Genomic DNA, 27,994 nt, shown 5'->3' with positions numbered 1-27,994 from the left:
GTTAAGCTAGGATGAAAGTTCTTCTCCCTCCCCGTTTTGAAGATATGATACCATTCACTCTTAGCCTTTATCATTGGTGATAAGAAATCTGTCACTGTAATTGTCAGTTTCTTGAAAAAATAGATATTGCATCTTTTTCTCTGGTTTCTTTTAACATTTTCTTGTCTTTAATATTCTGCATTTTTACTACCTTGAGTCTATATGCTAATGAACCTGTTTATCCTGCTGAGGGTTTTGTTTGCTTCCTCAGTTTGAAACCTCATGGGGTTTGGGGTTTTTGCTGTTTTTTGTTTTCAGTTCTAAAAAATTCTCAGATGTCATCTTTTAAAATATTGTCTATCTATAGTTTCTGAACTATTCTTTCATATTTGGCATATCTTTGTCTGCAGCATTCCAGCTCTGGAAGGTTTTCTTCAGCATTCCAATACAGATAGTCTTGTCTAATCTATTGTTTCCGTATTCACTGATATTTAAATTTCATGGATGATATTTTGATAAGTTCTAGTTCTTTGTCAGGTATGCCTGTTTCCTTCTAATTCTGCTCCATCATTTCAAGAGATTTTTTTGGGAAGAAAAAAAGATAAACATATATTCTATTCACCATTTTGATAGAAACCTACTACCTGCTTCTTTTTTGTTTGTTTTAACAGACATCAGGATTTTTAACAGTATCTTAATTAAATAATGCCATTTTGTAATTTTAAAAAATTTTAGTAGATGCTAGTAGCTTCTCCAACCCTCTTCCAGAGAATTATAAACTATTTGTAAATTTAAAAATCCCAGCTCTTATTTTGCCTATGTCTCTGAGATACCACCTTCTGTAAGCCCCACAAGTATACCTTGTCATATAAACATACCTTCAATTTGGCAAAAATCCATCTGGATCTTTTTCTTTTTAGCTGCCACACATAGTGGCTTGATGTGGGATCTCAGTTCTCAGACCAGGGATATAACCCAGGCCACAGGGGTGAAAGCACTGAGTCCTAACCATTAGACCACCAAGAAACTCCACATCTGTTGTTTCTGTATTTCGGTTTTTGTTTTTCGGCTGTACCCAAAACAAATGAAAATTCCCAGGCCAGGGATCAAACCTGAGCACAGGAGTGACAAAGCCAGATCGTTAACCAACTGGGCCACCAGGGAACTCAGGAAGCTCCCAATTTGGATCATTTTTGAATAATATAGAAATAGTAAAACAGACAATTTCATTTATATAAGTTTAATACATATTTGTGAATATATGCATATATAAATATATGAAAAAAAATCCTGAAAATTCTTTCAAAAGAGCTGATATGCTAAGCAAGTATGTTTCTACAGAAATCAAAACACCTTAAAAAACTGTAAGTCAGAAGTTCCCATTGTGGTGCATCGGAAACGAATCTGACTAGCATCCTTGAGGATGCAGGTTCCCATCCCTGGCCTTACTCAGTAGGTTAAGGATACAGCATTGCTGTGAGCTGCAGTGTAGGTTGCAGACACGGCTCGGGCCCTGTGTTGCTATGGCTGTGGCATAGGCCAGCAGCTACAGCTCTGATTCGACCTCTAGCCTGGGAACTTCCATATGCCACAGGTGTGGCCCTAAAAAAAAAAAAAAAAAAAAAAAAAAGCAAACAAAAAAATGTAAGTTAACAGTAAAGAAGGAAAAACAGGTGAAACACTGAGGCTTTGTGGATGGATACTCCCCTACCCCCAATGCCTTGCAATTGGTCAACTTAAAGGTAGCTGAGTTGGGTAAAGACTAATTAGTTATCCTCTTGAAGTCACTTGTAATGGGAGGAAGGAAGGAAGGAGGGAAAAAGGGAAAGAGAGAGAAAAGGTGGGGGGGGGGAGAAGAAATCTTCACAAAACGCAGATAGCCTTGAATGAAAAGTCAAGTTCAGAGTATTTCTCACCATCCTCCCACCTCTGTCACCTACTTTCTCTCTTCATCCTGCATTCCTCTACTGTATTGCCTCCTCCAAAAACTTCCTTAACAGCCTACTTTAAAACTAACTGGATGGGAGGATCTTAGTTTGTAATATCAACCATAAGGCAACAACAAAGGAATGTGCTGCTGACTTGTAGTGTCTGTTTTTGTTTCAGGGAGTCCTCTTAACTTCTCATCTTAATATTAACTATGGTCCAGGAGGGTGAGGGCTCCGAACCGGGGCTGTGTGGGAAGCTCAGGATGCCTCATCCACACCTGCCCTCCTCTGCAGATAAACACCCCTCACGGACTCCAAGGCCATCCATCTGGCACCTTTCAACAGCTTCCAAGTCTAAGAAAACAAACCCTTTAAAAAATGGGTTTTTTAAAAAAAAACAAGAAAGCCTAAAGGGTGCATTTTTTTGCTGGCTGCAACCGCTTTAACCAGAATAAACAGCATGGGGGAGTAAGAAAAGAGAATGAATGGGAGCAGAATCCAGTTCCACAGTTATATATCACACATATTACATACCTAGATTTACAATTTTATTAATTTTCTCATTTGTTCTTCAGAGAGTTAATTTTTAGGGGGAGAACTAGATATCTTTCGGATTACAAGAAGAGGCTTCTCATCCTGGAAGAGGCGATCAGACTTTCTGAAATCTGTCCTTTCCTCCCTCTTTGGCTCAGCACAAGCACACACACACACAAACAAAACAACAACAAAAAAGAAGCCCCCCTTTTGGCCTTCAGAGAAGAAATGTTCACAAACCCATGATTATTCTGCCTGGTGAATTTTAATTCTTCGCAACTTGGAATTTAAATTCTAAAGGTTAGTATGTGGTAAGAATACGGGCTTGGTAGATTTGACCCCTGTCTCTCTTGCTTACTGAGTGACGGTGGAAGAATTCATTAACCTCTTCAAGCTTCAGTTTCTGCATTTATAAAATGGAAATGAATACTTACCCCACCAGGTAATCGTTAAGGTTAAGGTAAATAACTTACATAAACCAACTATTAAGATTATGCCCAATGTATGATGAGATGTTCAGTAAGAGATATTTTCCTCCTTGTTTTTTGTGTGTTTGTTTTGTCTTTTGGGGGCCGAACCCACAGCACATGGAAGTCCCCAGGCTAGGGGTCGAATCTGAGCCACAGCAGCTGGCCTACGCCACAGCCACAGCAATGCCAGATCTGAGCCGCGTCTGCAACCTACACCACAGCTCACAGCAACGCCAGATCCTTAACCCACTGAGCGAGGCCAGGGATGGGAACCTGCATCCTCAAGGATACTAATCATGACAGGAACTCCTCCTTGTGTTCTTTTTTCAAGATGGTAATGAATTTAATCTTGGGCATATTATTGAGGAAATAAAAATGTCTGCAGTACCTGAATGAGTAAAGGTTAAATATGTAACTCCATGGTCCTGGTTTCAGATCATAGGAATTTATAAAGCAGTATCTATAAAGTAGAACATGTGCTGGTTTATAATCTATGAGCACTTCTAATGTTCTAGTTCTTCCAACGATAAAACTCTTCTGGTCACTGTGTATAACAGTAATTCAAAAAGATAATGCCACTGTCAAAGGAATACAAAGGTATTTTCCAAACCTCTCTGATAATGAGATCCACATGGGTTGCTTTCTGACCGTACGGATTCTCACATGCCTTCCCTAGAAATTCTAATTCAATTGGTCTGGGGTGGGCCCAGGAATCTGTATGTTTAGCAAAAGCCCCAAGTGATTCCTATTTTAGGCAAGTTTAGGAAACACTGATTAATTGCTTGGGACTGGGGTAATGACTCAGCTGCAATTAAGCAATAAGGCCTCTACTGAAGGAACAATGCCAAGTTATTTTAAAGCAATTGAATAATTATATACACTACTCTAAAAATTGAAATAGTGTTATTCAATCAGAGGGATTGTTTCTTTTAAAATACATTTACACAATTTTTTACTTTTTTAAAATTTTATTTTATTTTATTTATTTTTTTTTGTCTTTTGTTGTTGTTGTTGTTGTTGCTATTTCTTGGGCCGCTCCCACGGCATATGGAGGTTCCCAGGCTAGGGGTCCAATCGGAGCTGTAGCCACCGGCCTACGCCAGAGCCACAGCAACGCGGGATCCGAGCCGCGTCTGCAACCTACACCACAGCTCACGGCAACGCCGGATCGTTAACCCACTGAGCAAGGGCAGGGACCGAACCCGCAACCTCATGGTTCCTAGTCGGATTCGTTAACCACTGCGCCACGACGGGAACTCCTCCTATTTTATTTTTAAAATTATTTCCTCAATACAAATTTTTTTCTACTGTACAGGATGGTGACCCAGTTACACATATATGTACACATTCTATTTTCCCACATTATCATGCTCCATCACAAGTGACTAGACATAGTTCCCAGGGCTACACAGCAGGATCTCATTGCTAATTTTTTTTTACTTTTAAAAAATAAAAAGTTCATCATATTTGAATTTTTTTTCAGGTTTTGGAGGGAAAGAAAACATCCTTTGTTCTATGGTATATTCCATTGCATGACTGATGCAGGGGTAGATGTCAGGCATCCGATTTTGAGGTGGAATTTTGGTTATGCAGATTTCTTCCTGCCCCCAACTCATATTTATATGCAAAAATAGACTGAGTACATGCCAAACATTACATGATGCATAGAAGACATAAAATTGTCCAGAGCTACTGAATGCTACTTACACCGTTTGACTTTACCAAATTAATTTAAAAAACAAATGTTTATGGCATTTTATTATTTTAGTTGCAATCATTTTCCATACACAGTTAAGATCAAAGACAAGTCCGCTGATGGAAGGAAAGGGGAGAGGGCTGGGCAGCTAATTAGGAGAACTAAAAGATCTCCCTCAAAGGATCAAGCCCTTTGCCTGCTCTGTAATCACTAGTTACGAACACCTGCAGAGCTCAACGCCCTCAAGAGAACTGAACCCTGCTAACCTTGTCCAACTGTTCTAGAAGAGTGCTTACAACAGGGGCCAGACAGGCCTGTCTCACATCCAATTCTCATTGCCTGGTTGCTTTGTTTTGTCAATTTTAGGGAATGGGATGTGTTGGTTTAAATTCTTAAAGAAACAACCCCAAATACTGAATTGAAATCTATGAAAAGAAGCAAACCCCCAAAGCAATAAATATGTATTTCTTAAATCTGTATTGAACTGATAATGATTAAAAATTTGAGTTCAAAATATTAAAAATGCAATGAGGTTGTGGAGAATGCATAGCCCAGACAGAGGCAGTGGACATCTTTTTTTTTTTTTGCTCCTTCAACACTGCTTTATCTTGGAAGAGCACCCCCTTCTTCTAGGAACTGTTCTTCCTTCCACTCCATCTGGCTGTTAACAAAGAAGCTGCCATAGTTCTTTAGGCCTGTTGGACATAGTTGACCTGTTACAGGGTAGGAGTCTAACTCCCCCAGGCTTGGCAATAATCCTTCCCCCTCCCCTCTGCTTTTTGACTTGGACTAAAGTATCAGGTTACATTTTCTCCAAGTGGCTGAAGCTATACACTATAAAGTTTAGATGTGTGTGGTGACAGGAGTTCCCTGGTGGTTCAGTGGTTAAGGATTCAGTGTTGCCACTACTATGGCAATGGTTCGATCCCTGGCCTGAGAAATTCCACATGCTGTGGGTGCAGCCAAGCACCGCCCCCGCCCCCCCAAAAAAGGTGCCTGGTGACAATCGTGACTGATAAGCAGAGAGAAAAGAAGCAGATGAAAAATGAGTTTCAGAGGAGTTCCCGTCGTGGCTCAGCAGTAACAAACCCAACAAGTATCCATGAGGCCCTGCTCAGTGGGTTAAGGATCCAGCGTTGCCATGAGTGTGTAGGTCGCAGACAAGGCTCGGATCCTGCGCTGCTGTGGCTGTGGTGTGGGTCAGCAGCTACAGCCCCTATTCGATCTCTAGCCTGGGAACTTCCATATGCCATAAGTATGGCCCTAGAAAGGCAAAAAAAAAAAAAAAAGGAAGAAAGAAAACAAAAAGAAAAATGAGTTGCAGAGATGCAAGATGGAAAGAAAAATTTTCCTGGAAATCGTGCTCATGCAATAACAAGGCAGTTGGTAAGTGGACACAATTTTAAAAATTCTCTGTTTCCTTATCTGTAGAATAAGGGCAGTAGTAGTTTTTACTTCAAGTAGTTTTGGTGAGGAACAATTTGATAATTCATATAAATCACTGAATACTGGACCCAGCACAGGGAGAGATGTCGTTTATATCCATAAACACCAGGCACTAAGCACCCCCAGGCATGGGGTTAAGAAACGATAAGTGTCAGGAGTAGGTCCCACATTCAAAGGACATGATGATGAGATCTCTGGCACTGCTCATTAGAAAAATATTCCTGAATTAAATTGGCAGCTGACTAAAATTTTAACAAAAGTGCCCCCAAAGCTCCAAGCATGGCAAAAAGTGGCCTATTATTGCTCAGGCCCCAAGGGAAACCCAGAAAAGGGTTAATGACGATAATAATAATAAATCATTTCCCTGAATGCTAACCGTGGACAAAGCAGGAAGCTAAGTGGTTTACATCTAATATCTTAAATACTTACTACCACTAGATGAGTTAGGTTTCATTCTTATTTCTGTCTTACAGATGAGGATACTGATGCATAATATTGAACTATGCCTTCAAGAAGATTGGTCATCAAGAGTGTGGTGTTCCAGTGCCTTGAGGGTGACTGGTCAAGTGCATTTAAAAGATGTGGTTATTTCTCACTTTTTGCTGTCTCCTCTGCCCATCAGCTTGCCTTGGTTACTGGTCAGTAGCTAAGTCAGTGAAATGGCTATTCTGTCGCTAATGGGGGTTAAACTCAGGCTGGAGAACCATACGTATTTCACTTTCCCAGGAGACTTTCCTTCTTGCTCTCTGAATGTGGGCATGCCCCCTGGTTCCATTTCAGCCCCTCACTTTCCTCTGGGCACCACTGACCTGCTTCTGCTTGCAAGCCTCACCCTGGAGCTGTTTTCTTTCCCAATGGGAAGCCTGTAAAGAACTTTTGGATAAAACTGAATTACCACCCAAATTATTTCTTTATTTCTAGTCTTTTTTTTTTTAAGTCTGTAATTTTTTTTTGGTCTTTTTAGGGCCGCACCCGCAGCATATGGAAGTTCTCAGACTAGGGCTGTAATCAGAGCTACAGCTGCCAGCCTACACCACAGCCATAGCAACGCCAGATCCAAGCTGCATCTGTGATACTACACCACAGCTCATGGAAATGCCAGATCCTTAACCCACTGATCAAGGCCAGGGACTGAATCTGCAACCTCATGGTTCCTAGCTGGATTCGTTTCCAGTGCACCATGACGGGAACTCCCAACGTGAACTATTAAAGTCTGTAATTCTTAACTGCCCTTGGTTCTTGTGACCTGCTTAGTCTCAATTATCACTTTGCACTGACTTGTGGGATAATTATATGTTCTAATCAGGACTCTTTATTTGTCTAGCTCTAATTACCCATGATCACAGCTTTCTAGACAATGTCAGGTCCATCTGCCTCCTAAACCAGCATATTCTGATTTCCTGCCTCTGCCTTGACACACTTCATCCCGATCTGTCATATTGTATCCTTGAACTCCTAATATATACATATATATACATATACATATATATATATATATATTTTTTTTTTTTTTCCAACTAGCTTATAGGTCCTAGCTGGAGAATAATGTGCTTCACAGTGTGATTCTCAACCCATCTGCACTTGAGTCATCTGGAATGATTGATGGAAATAAGGATTTTTAGTCCCATCATCATGAATCAGAATTTCTATGGTAAGCCAAGAAGTATGCGCTTTAACAGGCTACCCAGGTTCTTATGCATACAGAGCTTGAGACCCATTGCATAGGAGGAGCAATGAATCCCAAGTACAATCATATGTTTTTTGTTAATACTCCAGGCACTACTAGTTCTCTGCTTAGCACATGGAAGATTCCCACTAATTGCTTATTGGATTAAGGAATGAATAAATCTAACTTTAGAAGGAAATCCAGTCATGGGAAATCTTCCCTACTCTAAGGAAATATTTGCAATTTTCACTAAATGTGCCCATAATACCAATTTCAATTAATTTAATCCTCATTCCTTCACAAGTTAAACTGCTTAAATCTCCTTCGGATTTTCCTTCTTCCTAAAATAATGTAGTTTTAATTTACTTTGGTTGTGATGAAATATCATATCAAATTTATTCCCAAACTCTCAAGGTGTTCTTTAATTCAGTTTAGACCTCCTCCTGGGTAGTTTCCTCCAGTAAAAACTGGAAAAAATACTGAAATGATTTTATAAGCTAGGTAAACATTGTTATAGAGACCACTAATATTCTAACATATCATTAATTCAACAAATATTTACTGTACTTAAACATTCAGATTATCACAAGCAGTACAAGAAACCTGTGATTTTCTGTTGCTCCCTGGGAATATTAATATTTTGACCTGTATTCAATTAGGTTTGGAAGCCTTTTTTCTTTTGCTCCCTAGCTGCAGCCTGTTTAAGGCTGAGTGACTCTAGGTAGATGCCTTGGATGGCTGACTTTAAGAGACCTCTAATTCATAGAGCTTCTATCAGCATAACTCATTAACACCCCAGCTTCCATTCTATGCCTTTCTAGTAGAGGTTGCCTTGATCTCTTTGCTAACCTTACTTTGGTTCTGAACATATGAAATGAATAACGGAGCAAAGGTGATGTAACTAATCTCTAAATATGCTACAGCTTTTAATCTTTACAATGATCTTGTGAGGAAGACAATTCCTTCTCATATTATAGAAGAGATACTTGAGGCTAATAATGATTATATAATTAGACTAAGTCATATAGCAGAAAAAGGTGCAGAGCCAGGACTCAATTTCCCATTTCTTTCCTCGGCTCATCTACTTTCTACTACCATGTTGCTTCCTCACTTTACTTTGCCACTTCTTTTTTTTTTTTTTTTTTTTTTTTTTGTCTTAGGGCCGCACCCATGGCATGTGGAGGTTCCCAGGCTAGGGGTCAAGTTGGAGCTGTAGCCACTGGCCTATACCACAGCCATAGCAACTAGGGATCCGAGCCGCATCTGTGACCTACACCACAGCTCATGGCAACGCCAGATTCTTAACCCACTGAGCGAGGCCAGGGATTGAACCCTCGTCCTCATGGATACTACTTGGGTTCGTTACCGCTGAGCCACGACAAGAACTCCTACTTTGCCATTTCTTGAATAGCTTTTTGCCCTCTTCCTGAGACATGGGTCTTGCCGTTGGCCATATGTTCATCTACCTACTCTGAAGTGGTATCACCCAGGAGTTCCCTAGCAATGAGATGCTCTGTCGATTCCCTGTCACTCAGTCCTCCGTCAGCTTTCCCTTCGAGCCAGTCTTTCCTAAGCTTAGGTACCAAAGCAGCATTTGCAGAATCAAAGCAATAATGTCATCTTCTTTGATGACTTCTATGTGTCTTATTATGGATATGACATGAGATTAATTGAAAGTAGGCTTGACTGCATATAGCATAACACCAACTGTAGTGACTAAACATAAAGTAGTATATTTTTCTCATATAACAAGATGCTGTAATGATTTCAGAGATAATGTCTTTGCAAGTCTACTGGCCTTTCCCTCCCTTATGATGGCAAGGTAGCAGTGGTATATCCAGCTTTCACATCTGCATTCAAAACCAAATAAAAGAGAGAAGAGTGGTGTTATATTCCTCCTTATTTACCATAAAAGTGAAATCTCTCTTAGAACACTTTCCCCTACACGCACTCAGAAGACTTCACCCAAGGCCATGCAGAACAAGGTCACAAGCCCCCAACTCCACCCCCAACCCCAACAGCTGTTAAAAAGCAGAAAAGCACTTGAAAATCAATTAAAGTAATCTAAAAAATTAGCTGGCTAAAGAACAATCACGATGTGATCATATCAATAGATATATAAAAAGCATTTGACAAAACCCAACACTCATTCGTGATAAAAACTTACCAAAAATTAGGAATAGAGGAAAACTTCTTCAAGTGGATAAAGACCATCACCTACAAACAAACAAACAAAACAGCAACAACAAAAAATCCTACATGCTGAGTCCTAGCTAATGAAATAGGACAAAAAAAAAAAAAAAAAAAGAAGAAAAGAAAAGAAAGGAAGGAAGGAATAAAGAAAGAAAATTCATACAGTTTAGAAAGGAAGAAATAAAACTGTCTGAAGATGACATGATTATTTTGGAAGAAAATCGGAAAAAAAATCAACCGAAACTCCTAGAACTAATAAGGGATTATAGTATGATTTGGGGATCATAGGCTAATATACAAGTCAATTGCTTTCCTATATACTAACAGTGAACAAGTGGAATTTGAAATTTAAAAATAAATAGCATTTACATGTGCATCCTCAATGAAACATTTAGTATAAATAATGAAATATTGAGGTAAAATCTATCAAAATATGTACAAGATCTATATAAGGAAAACTACAAAACTCTGATGGATAAACTCAAAGAACTAAATAAATGGAGAGATAGTCCATGTTCATGAATAGGAAGACTTGGTATTGTCAAGATGTCAGTTCTTCCCAACTTGATCTATGGATCCGATGCAATCTCAGTCAAAATCCCAGAAAGTTGTTGTGGATACCAACAAACTGATTCTAAATTTTACATGGAGAGGCAAAAGGTCCAGAGTAGCCACCATGATAATAGAGAAGAACAAAGCTGGAACACTGACAGTACCCAACTTCAAGATTTACTATAAACCTACAATGATCAAGACAGTGAGGTAATGGTGAAGGAGTAGACAACGAGACTAATAAAACGAACGAGAGCCCAGAAATACATCCACAGAAATATGTTCAACTGATTTTTGACAATAATGCAAAGGCAACACAATGAAACAAAAATAATCTTTTCAAGAAATGATGCTGGAATAACTGGACATCTTCATGCAAAAAAAAAAGAGATGATTTTAGATACAGACTAAACTCTTCACAAAAATTAACACTAAGTAAGTTATAGACTTAAATGTAAAATGCAAAAGTATAAAGTCCCTAGAAGATAACATAGGGAAAAACCTAGATGATCTTGAGTATGGTGATGGCTTTTTAGCTACAACACCAAAGGCATAATCTGTGAAAGAAATAATTGATAAGCTGGACTTAAATGAATCAAAAACTTCTGCTCCGGGAGTTCCCGTCCTGGCACAGTGGTTAACTAATCCGACTAGGAACCATGAGGTTGTGGGTTCGATCCCTGGCCTTGCTTAGTATAAGGGTTAAGGATCCAGCATTGCCGTGAGCTGTGGTGTGGGTCGCAGACATAGCTCGGATCTGGCGTTGCTGTGGCTCTGGCATAGGCCAATGGCTACAGCTCTGATTGGACCCCTTAGCCTGGGAACCTCCATATGCCATGGGAGTGGCCCTAGAAAAGACAAACAAACAAACAAACAAAAAAACTTCTGCTCTGTATAAGACACTGTCAAGAGAATGACAGGACAGTCCACAGATTGGGAGAAAATACTTGCAAAAGACACATCTGATAAAGGGTTATAATCCAAAATTTACAAAGAACCCTTAAAACTCAACAATAAGAAAATAACTACCTGATTAAAAAATGGGGAAAAGATCCTAACAGACACCTCGCCAAAGAAGTTATACTTGGCCAGAGAGCTTATAAAAAGATGTTTGGTATCACATCATTAGAGAATTACAGATTAAAACAACGAGATACTACTATATACCTATTAGAATGGCCAAAACCCAAAACACTGACAACAGCAAATGCTGGCAAGGATGTGGAGCAAGAGGAACTCTCATTCATTTCTGGTGGGAATGCAAAACGGTCCAGCCACTTTGGAAGACAGTTTGGGAATGTCTTACAAAACATACTCTTACCATGCGGTCCAGCAATCACACTCCTTGGTATTTACCCAAATGAACTGAAGGATTATATCCACACAAAAACCTAAGAAAGTGAAATCTTTCCCAAACACATCCCCCTACACACACTCAGCAGACTGGGTATATATATATATATATATATATATATATATATATATATATATATACCCAGTCTTTTTTTAGGGCCGCACCCACAGCATATGGAGGCTTCCAGGCTAGGGATCAAATCAGAACTGTAGCTGCTGGCCTACACCACAACCATGGCAATGGCAGCTCTGAGCTGAGTCTGGGACCTGCACCACAGCTCATGGCAATGCTGGATCCTTAACCCACTGAGCAAGGCCAGGGATCGAACCTGTGTCCTTATGGATACTAGTCGGATTCATTTCTGCTGAGCCACGACGGGAACTCCAGGGTTTATATGTTTATAGCAGCTTTATTCATAATTGCCAAAATTCAGTTGCAACCAAGATGTCCTTTGATAAGTGAATGCATACATCCAGGCAATAGAATATTATTCACCAATCAAAAGAAATGAGCTATCAATCGATGAAAAGACATGGAGGAAATTTAAATACATATTACTAGGTGAAATAAGCCTATCAGAAAAGGTTACATACCATATGATTCTAAGAATATGGCAACCTGGAAGAGACAAAACTGTGGAGACAGTAAAAAGATCAGTGGGTGCCAGGGATCGGAATGGGGTTAGCGGGCAGAGAGATAAATAGGCAGAGCACAGAGGATTTTTAGAGCAGTGAAACTACTCTGTGTGATAATACACTGCTGAATACATGTCATGTATTTGTCAAGACTCATAGAATGTACCACACCAAGCATGAATCCTAAGATTTTGGGGTGATGATATATCAGTTAGGTTCATCAGTTGTAACAAATGGTCCAGGATGTCAGTAGCTGGGGAGGCTGTGGGCATGAGAGGCAGGGGGGTATACATCAAGTCTCTGTATCTTCTGTTCTATACCCTGCTGTGAACATAAAACTGTCTTTAAAAACAAAGCGTTTTTTTAAAAGGCAGAGAAAGGAGGAAACAGGATTGGCATTATTGACGTAAACGAATCATTATCATTTGCCTGGGACTGGGAACACAGATACCCTGAACTAAACTGAAGTTTTGTTAGCAAGGTATTTCCCAATGAAGATGAATTTTCTGGATATAAAGATGATTCCTCACAATGTTGTTGTAGTCCCTGTTTTGTTTACTGGATGTGTGTTATGGAGCTAGCAGTGTTTACTATGCAGGTGCTCCTCCATGATTTCCAGTCTTGCTTGGTCCTGAAAGGCCAGCTGAGGGGCTCCAGCCTGTCCCCCTGCCACCTGCTGACAGCCTCTTCCTCTGCTTCCCTCTTGAGAGTAAAGGGTTCTTGTTTACAAAATGGACAAAAATGGTTCCAGGTGCAGCCTGTGGTTGTGAGACCACAGCCATGGGCCAGTGTTGTGGGTCAGGAAATTCAATAGAAGACTTTGTCCTTAATAGCACTGGGACATAAAACCTGTTTTTGTCTTTGTTTAAATGAAATCTTATGAGGAAGTGTAAACAGATGAATCAGATATCATCAGAGCTACTTGCCTGAATCTAGATCGTGGGCTGGAGTAGCTTCCCCAAACTCTTCTAGAACAGTTAAAACCCCTGGCCGGAGCCAAAGGCCTGACAGAGCTGACGTTCAAATGCACTCCCATGGCCTAAGAGCGCTAAAAAAGATATTATCTCTGCCCTCTAAGAGTTAAAGAATGGCCAGTGATGTCATTGGCATAGATTTAGAGGTGATTATATTAAAACGTTCATGTGTGTGAATTATGTTCAGCTGAAGTCAGAACTTCTAAAATCCTTTAAAAGGAAAGAACTGTTACACATTAATTAATTAGAGTTTATGTTTACGCCTTATTATAACAAAGCCAGGCTGCTTGTCTAAACCACAGACTTTTAAGTTTATTACAGCAATCAGAGTAATGTGTTGGAATTTCATGTGTGTATGTGTGCATGAATAATGCACGTCTTGACGTTCCTGAGCAGAGTCCTCTTTTAGGTAGTGTTTTCACAGAATGGCAGTTTTCACAATAGCACAGTGTTATCTCTTCAACAAAGAATCCCAAACAGAACTCTAATCCACGGCAGACCTAATATCCCTTCTTTATTTGATATTAGCCTAAGTTCAGGCTTTAACCTCTAAGTTTTAATTATGTTTAAACCAATATGTAAACCGATACTGTCACCCTCCTATCCACAGCAGATAATGGACCATGACAAACTAAATTAGAGTATTATGCTCTCTCCCCGTGTCCCACTTTGGTTTTCCACTTCCCTAGTTTCTTCATTTCCTCATGCCTTAAAAAGATCCAAATGGAATAAAAGCTATTTAAGAAATATCTTCTTTGGTGGTATTTCTTAATTATGATTTGGGGGGGGATATAAATATGCTTTTTCACAATGGTACTGTAATTATTTGTATTCATTATTTGTAACAAGACTGCATTTCTTTTTTTTTTTTTTTTTTTTTTTTTTTGGTCTTTTTGCTATTTCTTTGGGCCGCTTCTGCGGCATGTGTAGGTTCCCAGGCTAGGGGTCTAATCAGAGCTGTAGCCACCGGCCTACGCCAGAGCCACAGCAACGCGGGACCCGAGCCGCGTCTGCAACCTACACCACAGCTCACGGCAACGCCGGATTGTTAACCCACTGAACAAGGGCAGGGACCGAACCCTCAACCTCATGGTTCCTAGTCGGATTCGTTAACCACTGCGCCACGACGGGAACTCCAAGACTGCATTTCTTAAAAAAAAGAGAAAGATTATATATGTGCAGCTGTCAGAGGAGTCCTTTGCAGTGTGAGTTATTATTATTATTATTTTTTTTTTTCACCTACAGCATATGGAGGTTCCCAGGCTAGGGGTCAAATCAGAGCTGTAGCCTCCGGCCTACACCAGAAGCACAGCAATGCCAGATCTGAGCCACATTTGCGACCTACACCGCAGCTCACGGCAATGCCGGATTCTTAACCCACTGAGCAAGGCCAGGGATCGAACACACTACCTTATGGTTCCTAGTTGGATTTGTGAGTTAATTTGTTCATTTATCCCACAACCATTGATTGAGGGCCTATTGTGTCCCGGGCACTCTGGGAGCTGAACCCTTATTCTTATAAGTTCACAAAGAAGGAGAAGAAATAAACCTGTAAAGTACTGTGACATGGTTAATACAGTCTGCAAACCCTGATGAGGGACGAGTATGTCCCCACAGGACATGCTATTTAAACTGAATTGTAAAGGCTGCTTAGCAGAGGCTACCCCCTGGTTGGGACTTAGGACTAGAGATATATTTCCCAAGTGGTAGGAAAGCCCCTGTGAATTTCAGTTCTGTTGGGAACCTGAGATGCCAAACCTATTAGAGAAACATGAACTCAGAATGGGGCAAAGGTGGTGACTTCACATGACTATTCAATTATCTTAAAAAAAGAAAAGATCATGTCCTCTACTAACTCATTCAAAAAATGTTTACTGAGTTCTATGTTTACAGTGCTGTAATATTTGCTGGAAATATAGCATCGAACAAAACAGACATAAATCCTCACTCTGGTGAACTTACATGGAGGAAGAAAATAATATTAAAGACTTGGGAAAATGTCATGTGAAGAAAACTTGTTATGGAATAGCATGTCTGGTATAATCTTAAATATATATATATAAAGACTTAAAGCTTATTTTATCAGTTAGCTTTTGCTGCATAACAGACTATAAAACAGTGTTTTGTTGCACACAGCAACTATTTATTTAGCTGAGGATTCCATGGGTTTGAGCTCTGGCCTGGGCTTAGCTGGTGGTTCTTCTGCTGGTCTTGACTCGATTCACCAACATGCCTGTGAGCGAATCAGCTGGGCAGCTCTGCTTCTGGGGATTTGTTAAGTGTTGTCTTGATATGACAGGGGCATATAGGCACGCATCTCGTCATTCAGAAGGCTAGCATAGTCCTGTTTACAAGGTGGCAGTATGTTCCAAGGACAGTAAGAGAAACCAAGCACAGCCATAAGCATTTTTCTAGTCTCTGCTTGTGACCCATTGGCTACTGTCCCATTGGTCAAGCCCAGAGTTATTGGTCAGAGAGGCATACCCAAGGGCGTGGTTACAGGAAGGTCTAGACAAATGTGGAATCCCTGTCGCAACAATTTACTGCAGATAAACGCCAAACAGTTGAGGGTGGTTGTCTGGGTAGTGGGATTATAGTTTGTGTTTTTTTCTCTACCTCTTTAATTTTTCTAATTTCTTTTGGTAATCACATAGTACTTTTGTAATAAGAAATTGGACAGTCAATAGGAAGAGGCCTGAAACCCAGTGGTATGGCCTAAGGTAGAGAGGAGGGGTCAGGAGAAGGAACTCAGGGGCCTATTATCAGACCCTGAGGATGCTAGTGGACCTGCAACTCAGAGCACAGTGAAGGTGGTCAGTGGTTAGCACTAGAGCACAATATCCTGGTTCCTAGAAGTACATCATACTGCGCTAAGCTTGGATGAACTGGAGAAGAGGGGCCTTAGCGACTTGCTTCTTGGCTCATAAAGAAATGAGGTTATATACAGTCTCCATGTATAAGAAATTAGAAGATCCAGTTTGGGGTGTAGGAGCAAGCCCAGGCAGGAGGAATAATGATGAGGAAGCTCGCTTAAGCACATCTGAACCTCCTATTGGAATGAAATGAACTAGAGAAAGAAATTCTAAGTCTTTTTGATAATCCTAGGATTAGATCTTAGAATATTATAGGCTGGTAGAAACGCAATCATCATTATACTCAAACTCTTCATTCCATCAGAGTTCAGGGGAGCGGAAGCAAGGTCACGGATATCTTATGGCAGAGGTAGAATTAGAGCCCAAGTCTCCTGAGAGCAAGTCTGGGGTTTTCCCCTTGCCACACTGCTACTGGGAGGGCAACTGGTCCATTTGTGAATGAGGGAAGGTTGGCTGCTCTCTCTTTCCTCCCCCCTCCCTTCCTCTCTCTCTCTCTCCTTCTCCACCTCCACCCCTTACCCCGCCCCTTGTTCTTACACAAACACACACAGACCTTGGGTATTAACATGATTCAAGAGTTTCCATTAACGATAGCCACCATTTCTCTTGCTGTGCCCTTAAACCTATACCTGGAGCTTACGAACTAAAATACACTAAGCAAGAAATTTTTAAAAGGCTTACAGTTAATGAGCACTTGAAAAATACAGGCTGATTTCCCAAGTCAACACTGGTCTCGGCCGTGGGATTTAGCCAGGAGGTTAATTATCTGCTGCATCAGTGGAACTTTCTTGGCTTTGCTTGACTTGAGCCTATTAGTATATCCAAGGATGTTACCTTGAAAGGAGCATAAAAGAGAATAAAAGTTACCTTTGGTGCAGTGGATGTGTTATTATTTGTTGTCCAATAATGTTCCTTATTATGATGGTTAAAACCAAATATTTTGTCATTAAAGGAATATACACAATGGCTTCACAAACACAGCATCCACCAAAACACATCTAAGCCAAGGGTGTGAGGTGGAAGGAACAAGAAAAGGAGGGAGAGAGCCAAGAGCTACCAAGTAGGTCACTATATCTGCATGATCCACCTAAGTTTCTGGTAGGTAATGAATCTTTGCTAAGTGGGCATCTATTTCAAAATAAGGCATTTGGGAGTTCCCGTCGTGGCGCAGTGGTTAACGAATCCGACTAGGAACCATGAGGTTGCGGGTTCAGTCCCTGCCCTTGCTCAGTGGGTTAACGATCCGGCGTTGCCGTGAGCTGTGGTGTAGGTTGCAGACGCGGCTCGGATCCCGCGTTGCTGTGGCTCTGGCGTAGGCCGGTGGCTACAGCTCCGATTCGACCCCTAGCTTGGGAACCTCCATATGCCGCAGGAGCGGCCCAAGAAATAGCAGCAACAACAACAACAAAAAAAAAAAAAAAAAAAAAAAAAAAATAAGGCATTTGGCTGAAATATGTTTGGTTCTCAATTCGATGTTGCAGGAGGTTTCAGAATCGCTAACTGACCCTCTGTTTTTTACATAGTTTAGGCTTGAAAACAGGTGAGGCTGCAAGTCCCTGGGATCTCCTTCACTTCTGGGCCCCTGAGCCACATCTAAAGCTCTAGCAGATGGGTGGAACCATACCCTGAAAGCTCCTGCTTTTCTACTCAGCTCTCCTCTCATTGCAAACAGTGCAGTATAGTGAGAAGAGCACAGGTTTTGGACACACCACCCAAATCCCAGCTCCAGCACTTCCTTTGGTATTGTGCCTGTCCAGAGCTCTTCTGACTCAAATGGAGAGATAATTCAGGGGAAAAAAATCACCTACTCTAGAGACATTCCTGAATCTATTCTATACATAAGTAATTAAAAATAATTTGAGGAAGTTCCTGTTGTGACTCAGTGGAAACGAATCCAACTAACATCCACGAGGATTCAGGTTTGATCCCTGGCCTTCCTCAGTGGGTTAAGGTTCCGGTGTTGTTGTGAGCTATGGTATAAGTCACAGACGTGGCTCAGATCTCACATTGCTGTGGCTGTGGCTGTGGCTGTGGCTGGCATCTGTAGCTCTAGTTCGACCCCTAGCCTGGGAACTTCCATATGCCCTGGATGTGATCCTAAAAAGCAATGATGATGGAGTTCCCATCGTGGCGCAGTGGTTAAAGAATCTGATTAGGAACCATGAGGTTTCCGGTTCAATCCCTGGCCTCACTCAGTGGGTTAAGGATCCAGCTTTGCTGTGAGCTGTGGTGTAAGACGGTGGCTGCAGCTCCAATTGGACCCCTAGCTTGGGAACCTCCATATGCCATGGGAGTGGCCCTAGAAATGGCAAAAAGACAAAAAAAAAAAAAAAAAAAGCAATGATGATGATGATAATTTGAATGATTTTTAAAAATAATTTGAAAGATTTATTAACACATTTATTGAATATCTACTCTAAGCCAGGTACTAGAGGTTATAGAATCAGGTAAATTAAGTCTCTCTCCTCTATGAAGCCCATGGCCTAAAAAGGGAGATACATTTATAAGGAAAGAAGTTATAACATATTGTCCTGCGTATATTCAACAGGAAAACTAAGTAGAGTGTATAGTAGTTGCACAGAAGGGTGGTGATGGATGTCCTTGTTGGGCAGAGATGCTCTGACGATTCATTCAGTAGGGCTAGCCCAGCAGAACCTTCAAGGATTTGTAAGATTTATCTAAGGTATAAGGAATTGGAGAATATTTGGCCTGAAAAGTACCTTTAGAAACCACGCTAGTCTATCTTTCTACATTTAGTCGAGACTGCGTTTATAAACCACTCTCTGCAAACAATGAAGGCTACTTGTTTGTGGAAACACTGGTTCAAAAAGTTGTTGTTGTTTTGTTTTGTTTTAAGTGGTGTCCTGGATTTCCCATCGTGGCTCGGTGATAATGAACCCAGCTAGTTAGTATCCATGAGGACATGGGCTCAATCCCTGGCCTTGCTCAGTGGGTTAAGGAACTGGTGTTGCCGTGAGCTGTGGTATAGGTTGCAGATGCTCGGATCCTGCATCTCTATGGCTGTGGTGTAGGCCAGCAGCTGCAGCACCAATTCGACCCTTAGCCTGGGAAATTCCATGTGCTGTGGGTGTGGTCCTAAAAAGACAAATAAATAAATAAATAAAAATTTAACAGTGGTGTCAAATAAACTAAAATGTAAAAGTTTTTCCTTTCTTCTCTGGTCTCTCTGTTGACTTGTAATATATATATATTTTTATTTGCTAGTAAATGTTCTAAGTAAAAAAAAAAAGTTTAAAATTATTAGCATGAATTTTACAACTCCTCTATACTTTTCAACACCAGTTTTGAACATAAGAGCATTAACTCGTATGTGTGAGGTCCCTGTTGGCTCAGCAGGTTAAGGATCTCATGTTGTCACTACTGTGGATTGCTGCAGTGGTATGGGTTTGATCTCTGGCCCAAGAACTTCTGCATGTTGCAGGCATGGCCAAAAATAAATAAGTAAATAAATAAATAACTCCTATATGGAATCACTGAAATTTCACAATTTTTTTTTTTTTTTTTTTTTTTTTTTTTTTAGGGCTGTACCTGTGGCATATGAAGTTCCCAGGCTAGGGGTTGAATCAGAGCTGTAGCTGCAGTCTACACCACAGCCACAGCAATGCTGGATCTGAGCCATGTCTGCAACCTACGCCATAACTCACAGAATGCCAGATCCTTAACCCACTGAGCGAGGCCAGGGATTGAACTTGCATCCTCATTGTTACTAGTCGGGTTCCTTTCCGCTGAGCCACAACAGAAACTCTTGAAATTTCACAATTCTTATTTCCTAGTGCAAACATGCACATGCATTTCATCCTTACCAGAACACTGAAAAAGCTGCACGAGACAAACTCAACTATTGTTATTTCCTTTTGTGATATGGGCACATTCTACCAGCACTCCACTTTGGCTTACTGGTATGTTGAGAAAAACAGAAAGGGAAAGGATCTATGGGTTGCTTTAGCCTTCCCTTCCCTTCAATGTCATCATTTCAGTGTAAGTGTCTGGCTAAGACAGGGAAGCAATACCAGTGAGAAAGGATGTGAGAGGGCTCCTTGGCTTTCAGGTGTTTGAAACAAATTCTAGTTTGAACGGAGAGCTTTGCCTCTTGGGCCACTTCCTTAGCCACAGATATAACATTTACTTTTGCTTGTATTGAGTCTCTCTGTGGGTTTACTAGAATGCTTGTGCTTGTGGGGCATTGAGAACACCATATGCAAATAGGATGTGAAGAAACAGTGGATGTGAGTGTTGTGCATTTCCTCTGCCCATGCACATGCTCTGCAGTCCCCTCAGACCTCACTCACAGAGCACAAGTTCAAAGACAAAATCATTAAGACTTTCAAGATACCAGCAGGATATCAAACTAAGCACACAGATCTGTATACAAAAAAGGCTAAAGCCATGCTAGAGCGCAAAAATATATGTTAAATTATTACATTTCACAATCTTCTGATTTGCCACTATTGCAGCTTCTAGTAAACTTCCTATGTTTATCCGCCTTGATATGTTCATGATCCTGGTTCACAACTGTTCCTCAAAAATACTACAACTTTACAATTAGCATTTACACCAGAATATTTTGCTTTGCACAGAAAAGGGCAACTTACTCAGTGTGGTCTTTACCTAAAGGTTCACAGTCTAACATGTCTGACACATTCCACGAAGACAGGAATGGATATACAAAGTACATAGGACAACAGTTTAATATGGACCAAAATCCCTTAATAAATTTCTTGCCTTATGTAATCTCAGAGGGATATGTTTTTCAATTGTACAGTAAAGAAGGAGTCATTAAGATTGCTTCTTTAGGAGTTCCTGTCATGGCACAGTGGTTAATGAATCTGACTGGGAGCTATGAGGTTGCGGGTTCAATAGCTGGCCTTACTCAGTGGGTTAGGGATCCAGCGTTGCCATGAGCTGTGATGTAGGTTGCAGAAGCAGCCTGGACCCTGCGTTGCTGTGGCCCTGGAGTAGGCCAGCAACTCCAGTTCCAATTCGACCCCTAGCCTGGGAAACCTCCATATGCCGCAGGATCGGCCCTAGAAAAAGGGCAAAAAGACAAAAAAAAAAAAAAAAAGATTGCTTCTTTAGAGGTCAAAACACTTAACTTGTTTACACACAAAACACATACTCCTACTCTGCAGTGGGAGAGTTAGTAGTAAGTTTTCTGGGCCTGTGACATGAAATGCTTTACTATTCATCTTTTGTTTTTTGCAATTTGTTTGTTTTTTTGGTTTCTTTTTATTTTTTTCTTTTTTGGCCACCCCATGGCATATGGAGATTCTGGTCAAGGGATCAGATAGATCTGAGCCACGGTTGTGACACACACCATAGCTGTAAAAAACATAGCATCCTTTAACCCACTGTGCCAGGCTGGGGATAGAACCTGCATCCTGGTGTAACAGAGATGCTGCCTATCCTCTTGCATCACAATGGGAACTCCTGGTATTTATTTAATTATTGCTTTTTAGGGCTGCACCTGCAGCATATGGAAGTTCTGAGGCTAGGGGTCCAATCAAAGCTTCAGCTGCCAGCCTATACCACAGCCACAGCAACGCAGGATCCGAGATGTCTCTGTGACCCACACCACAGCTTACAGCAATGCTGGATCCTTAACCCACTGAGTGAGGCCAGGAATCAAACCCACGTCCTCATGGATGCTAGTCAGATTTGTCAACCGCTGAGCCATGATAGTAACTCCCTTCTTGAGTTTTTTTTAAATAGACTAATTTTTTTTTTTGAAGCATAGTTGTATTAGTTCTGGGTGTATAGCAAAGTGATTCAGTTTATAAATATACATAAAAAACTAGGAGTTCCCATCATGACTCAGTGGTTAACGAATCCAACTAGGAACCATGAGGTTGCAGGTTCGATCCCTAGCCTTGCTCAGTGGGTTATGGATCCGGCGTTGCCGTGAGCTGTGGTGTAGGTTGCAGACGAGGCTCGGATCCCGCGTTGCTGTGGCTCTGGTGTAGGCCGGTGGCTGCAGCTCCGATTTGACCCCTAGCCTGGGAACCTCCATATGCTGCAGGAGCGGCCCAAGAAATGGCAAAAAAAAAGACCAAAAAAAACCCCAAAAAGCTGAATATATATATGATGATCTTTTTCAGATTTTTTTCCATTATAGGTTATTACAAGATATTGAATGTAGTTTCCTGTGCTATGCAGTAGGTCCTTGCTGATTTTCTATTGTGTGTGTGTGTGTGTGTGTGCACGCGCGCATGCATGTATCTGTTAATCCCAAATTCCTAATTTACCCCTCCCCCTCTTTTCCCCTTTGGAAATCATAAGTTTGTCTTCTATGTATGAGTCTATTTCTGTTTTGTAAACAAGTTCTTTTGTATCATTTTTTAGATTCCATGTATGTGATATCATATATGTGTTTGTATTTGTCTGACTGACTTTATTTAGTATGATGATCTCTAGGGTCATCCATGTTGCTACAAATGGCTATTTCATTATTATTTATTTTTATTTTTTGTTCTTTTTGTCTTTCTTAGGGCTGAACCCATGGCATATGGAGGTTCCCAGGCAATGGGTCAAATTGGAGCTGCAGCTGCCAGCCTATACACCACAGCAACACCAGATCTAAGATGCATCTGTGACCTACACCACAGCTTGAGGCAACGTCAGAGCCTTAACCCACTGAGCAAGGCCAGGGATGGAGTCTGCATCCTCATGGATACTAAACAGGTTCTTAACCAGCTGAGCTACAGTGGGAACCATGAAGTTTTCTTGATTCTACGCATTTGCTAGCACTTTAGTTATGGCTCAGAGGCTGAAAGGTTAGGAGATCCCAGTGAAAACAGCCACCTCACCTGTTTTTAAGATTGCACTGTAGTAAGACTGAATGTTGTTTAGAGACCTTTAAACCTCATAGCACTGGACTGCCAGCCAAACCTCTTTCAACCAAATGCCCTACAGGAGCCAATGGATAAATGACCAAAAGGATCTGAGGTGCAGTTCTTAAGATTCCCAGAAGGTCCTGGGTGATCAAGAAACTAGTTGCCCATAGCAGTGCTCAACTCAATCACCCATCCTGTGTTGACTCATCTTTCTTGTCTCTTTCATTCCTCCGTCCTCACTCATACACAAGTCTCAGGCTTTGGAGGAAACTTGAGATACATAAGACATGGTTTTTACTTAGATTTGGAAGCAGGGACATGTCAACAAAAACCTAAAAGATCAGGTGAGGGAGGCCGAGGGAGTAAAGGAGGGGTCCAAGTTCAGCAAAGAGTTTGTGTGAAAGTCCTGATGTGGGAAAAAGCTTGATCGTTTCCAGGTGTGGATAAAAGACCAGTGAGGCTGGAGTAGAGAAAGCAACTGGGGAGAAAGGATGAGATGAAGGTGGGGAGTGGGCAGGACCTTGTATTTCTCTCTCACTGGACTTTTCTTTGTCACTAGAAAAACATCATTCCACTAAGCTGCATCATTCCCCCCCCTTTATTTCTATTTGCAGTATCTTCAAAATTTAGAGTTGCTATGAGAGCAAAACAGTGAAAAATGAAGAAATCCTAGCTCATATTTTGGCTCTGCCACTGACTTAGTGTGTTACTTTTGGCAAATTATAAAAGCTCTACTTTTAAAGGTATGGAGACAGTAAATATCACATGGATAAATGCTCTATGTAAAATCATGATATTACAATGGTCACCACAAGTTATGAAGCATGGAAAGTCAAGGACACAGTCCATGTTTCACAGATACATGAAGTCAAACCTGGAAACACTGTCAAGGGCCAAAAAAGACATTTCTATGAAGCCCCGCCTTTGCTCACAGCAAAATCACAGAATTAGTGGTAGAATTTGGACACAACCATTCATGGTTAAGTACCTTCTCAGAGCTGAAGGAACCTCAGCCCAAGGCCCCAGAAAGGAAAGCATTTGACTTCTTCACAATGATAAAGGCAGAACATGTTACAGAACAAGAATCTCCCCCCGTGGAAGCAAATTATCTGCCAGTTGTCAGTTATATGAGAAATGGGAATTTTTTTTTAACTCGGCACTTATAATGCTCTTTTTAAAGCTGTTCCTACCTATACAATATATGTTAAGCAACTGGTAATTGTGACCTCCAGCATGTATACTATAATGGTGTTACTTTATTTTTAAAGGCCTGCTTTTCCAGCTCGTATTTCATTATTAGAAACTCATGTGGCTTGCAATGTGATGCCAACTAATACTGCAGGAAGTAGGTGTGTTTCAGAAGCTATTTCATGTGCACTGGGTCATGTAATGCAATGGGTTCAGTTTTATTCCATAGTCTTTGATCCTTTCCTTGGTAAACACAGATTATTAAAGAAATTTTGAGAATGTGTTTCATTTAGACAGCCTTCTACTTCTAAACAAATGCTCACCTAATATGAGCAGTTCTCCTTGTTATGGTTACCACTATCAATGTCTATCGCATACCCAGAAACGTGGCAAAAAGCTTGGGAAGAAAATGTAAAGGTTCCCAAGGCATTATGCTTTCATGTTTTTCCTTCTCAGTGAGAAGAATACAAAATTTCTCTTGTAGTCCTATACCCCACCAGATACCACAAGATATAGTTTTTTGGTTTTTCTCTTCAGTTTTCAGCAGTTTGACTCTGCTGTGCCTGAGTGTGGATGTCCCTGTCAAATGCTCATTCTGTACATATTGAGAAGATCACATTTTTTTTTCTGTTTTTTTTGGGGGGGGCTTGGTTTGGTTCTTTATGGTAACACAGATTTGCACTTTAGATGTTACATATACATTGCGTTTATAATTATAACATTATTTATTATAATCATAATCCATTTATAATATCTCTACGGTCAAAAAGTGTTTTTCACATTTTATCTGAAATGCCCAAAATGTGCTCTTTAGAACATTAGCTCTGTGGCATGTTAGTGGAAGTTGTGTGAAAAGAACAGATCAAAGTAATTTGGCAAATGATAGTCTAAATAGGTTTCTTTACTGCCAGACTTCTCAGGAGTTTTTAATATCCTAGAGTAAATTGCAAATCTATAAGAGATGGGATATGTTATACATGACTTTCCATATATTTATTTGACCATGGACTTTCCTTAGATCATCTTTCAAAGGAGTTTCATGGAACACACCCTGGGAAATGCAACTTTATATTAGGTAGACAGTGTGTGTCTGATTCTTTACGTGGACCATGCATGAGCTTGTCAACCAAAGCCATGATACCAAATTCATATTTGTAACATCTATCTCCTGCCTGGCCTTCTTTCACTAATTCATTCATTATTTCTCTCTCTTTCTCTCTTTTTTTTTTAATCTTTTCTAGGGCCACATTTGTGGCACATGGAGGTTCCCAGTCTAGGGGTCCAATAGGAGCTGTAGCCACCGGCCTATGCCAGAGCCACAGCAACTCGGGATCCGAGCCGTATCTGCGACCTACACCACAGCCTACAGCAACACCGGATCCTTAACCCACTGAGCAGTACCAGGGATCGAACCCACAACCTCATGGTTCCTAGTCGGATTTGTTAACCACTGCACCACGACGGGAACTCCGACATTCATCATTTTTCAACAAATATTATTTGAACCTCTCTATATGTTAGATTCCATGCTTGGGGGGTGAGAGGAAGAGATGAATCATATGCTTTCTGCCCTCAAGGAGCCCACATTCAAAAAGAATCTTCCATGAATGTTAGTTGAAGCGACATGCAAAGGGCACCAGTGGTTTAAACATAATTACAAGTCAGAGCACTTTGGGCTGAGGGAAATAGAGATAATTCCTAAAAGGAAACTTATTTCAAGAGTACCAATTATCTGTGGGTTGCCAGACCCCATTCTCCTTCCAGAGTCTTATCACAGATAATTGAAACATTCAAAATCCCAGAAGAATTAATGAGCAGTACACTTTTTATACATTACATATCTGTGAGTGACAAGTGATATGCTGTTTGGGGTGTACCCATCCATTCTGTACTGCACAACCTCAGCATTGAGAACAGCTGTCCAATTCTCTTTCTTTTTTCTTTCTTTCTTTTTTTTTTTAGAGCTGCACTTGCAGCATATGGAAGTTCTCAGACTAGGGGTCAAATCAGAGCTGCAGCAGCCCCCTACACCACAGCCACAGCAACACCAGATCCAAGCTGCACCCACACCCTACACCATAGCTCACAGCAATGCCAGATCCTTAACTCACTGAGCCAGGCCAGGGATCCTCACGGATACTGGTCAGGTTCCGTAACCTGCTGAGTCACAATGGGAAATCCCAGTTCTCTTTCAAATGAGAGTTACAACCTCTGCCTTTTGATTTTGACCCTTTATAAATGGATGGGAATGTTTGAGGAAGGTTTTCCCAACAGCAGCGTTGAATATGTACCCCTTTTATGTGTTCCCAGAGCATCTTGCTCTTTCTCTCTTTTTCTGTCACAATTTCAGAGTCGCCCGCTTGTGTTTCTCTATTCCTCAGTGAATATGAGGACAAGTCATGTGTTCATCTCTATGTTCCCAGAACTTAGCTTCCAATAGTGTCTGATACATACTAGGTCGTCAATGAATATTTGCTGAATCAATCAGCCCCTTTGAGGTAGGACACTCACCTACCTTTCCAGCCTTGTCTCTGTGATTCCCTTGACTTGCACTTTTCCTTCAAGCAACAAAGGGTGCTGTTCTTAGTCCTGAGGCTTTGCCCATGCTGTAGCATTTGCCTTAAGTATCCTTCTTTCATCTTCACCCCTTATCCTTTTGCCTAACCTACTCATACCAAGCCTTCAAGACTCAGTTCAGGATTGACCAGGAAGCCCTTGATGAGGCGCTCTGCCCCCGCCCTTGTCTGGGGTTCCCTCTCCCACTTCTGGTTCCCTCTGCTACTTCTCCTCATTGAATTGACATCACCTGCTTATTTGTTTCTCTCAAGCTAGTCTGTGGGCTTCCTCAAAACAAAGACCATTTTACCAGCATGGAGTCTGATACAAAGTCTGATACAAAGGAAGTGGCCAATAAATTCAGTCCAACTGAATTAACTACACAGAAATTCTTATTATTCCCACCAAATTCCTGAGAAACTTCAGCAAAATAGTTAACACAAAAGCTCAGCATTCTCTGCACAAAATATTTCCTCAGTATTAAGCTGTGTTGTTGGTAGGATGGCCAGGACTTCCTGAGAGGGGTAATTACTAACATCCTGGGCTGTACTGTCCAGTATGGTAGATGCTAATCATATGTGGCTATTTACAATTTAAATAAAGTCATTAAATTAAAATTAAAATTTGGTTCCTTAGTTATTCTAGCTCCGTTTCAAGTGCTTAGTAAGTAACTAGTGGCTATTGTGGAAACAGCTCAGAATAAATATGTCTGTCAGTGCAGAATGCTTTGGGGCAGCTCATCTAGCCCATAAGATCCAAAGAAAATAAAACCACAATTTTTCAGTACTTGTTTAGGAAACAATTCAAAGTTGTCTTATAGACCTAATGCCCAACACTGCTTCTCAGAAGGTATTTTTAAAAGTCACTTTCTGGATTCATGAACAGCCCAGGTGCTGAAGCGATGTTTTAGAAAATAATGGTAAGCATAAGGATTATATTTATAAAACGCTGAGCCAAGATGACTGTGGGACAATTTAGAATTGTCCCTGAAGCAATTAACTTGGGAACTGGGTTACTTAACCATACCCTGCAACCAAGTGTCATTAACAGTACCCACCCATCCATATCTTTTTTCTGATGTCTAAAATTTTTGTGTTTT

The 27,994-nt window shown here is 40.8% G+C and overlaps 1 long non-coding RNA gene across 1 annotated transcript; it reads left to right on the top strand.

Moving 5' to 3' along the window:
* On the top strand, positions 1,599–8,837 carry LOC110257062. The gene is made up of 3 exons (XR_002339235.1): positions 1,599–2,741; positions 6,527–6,691; positions 7,575–8,837. It is a non-coding gene; the product is annotated as an uncharacterized LOC110257062 (long non-coding RNA).

Source organism: Sus scrofa, chromosome 15, assembly GCF_000003025.6.
Source record: "Sus scrofa isolate TJ Tabasco breed Duroc chromosome 15, Sscrofa11.1, whole genome shotgun sequence".
NCBI lineage: Eukaryota > Metazoa > Chordata > Mammalia > Artiodactyla > Suidae > Sus > Sus scrofa.
The sequence above is the reverse complement of the archived record's forward strand: the minus strand, read 5'-3'. Positions and strand labels throughout refer to the sequence as shown.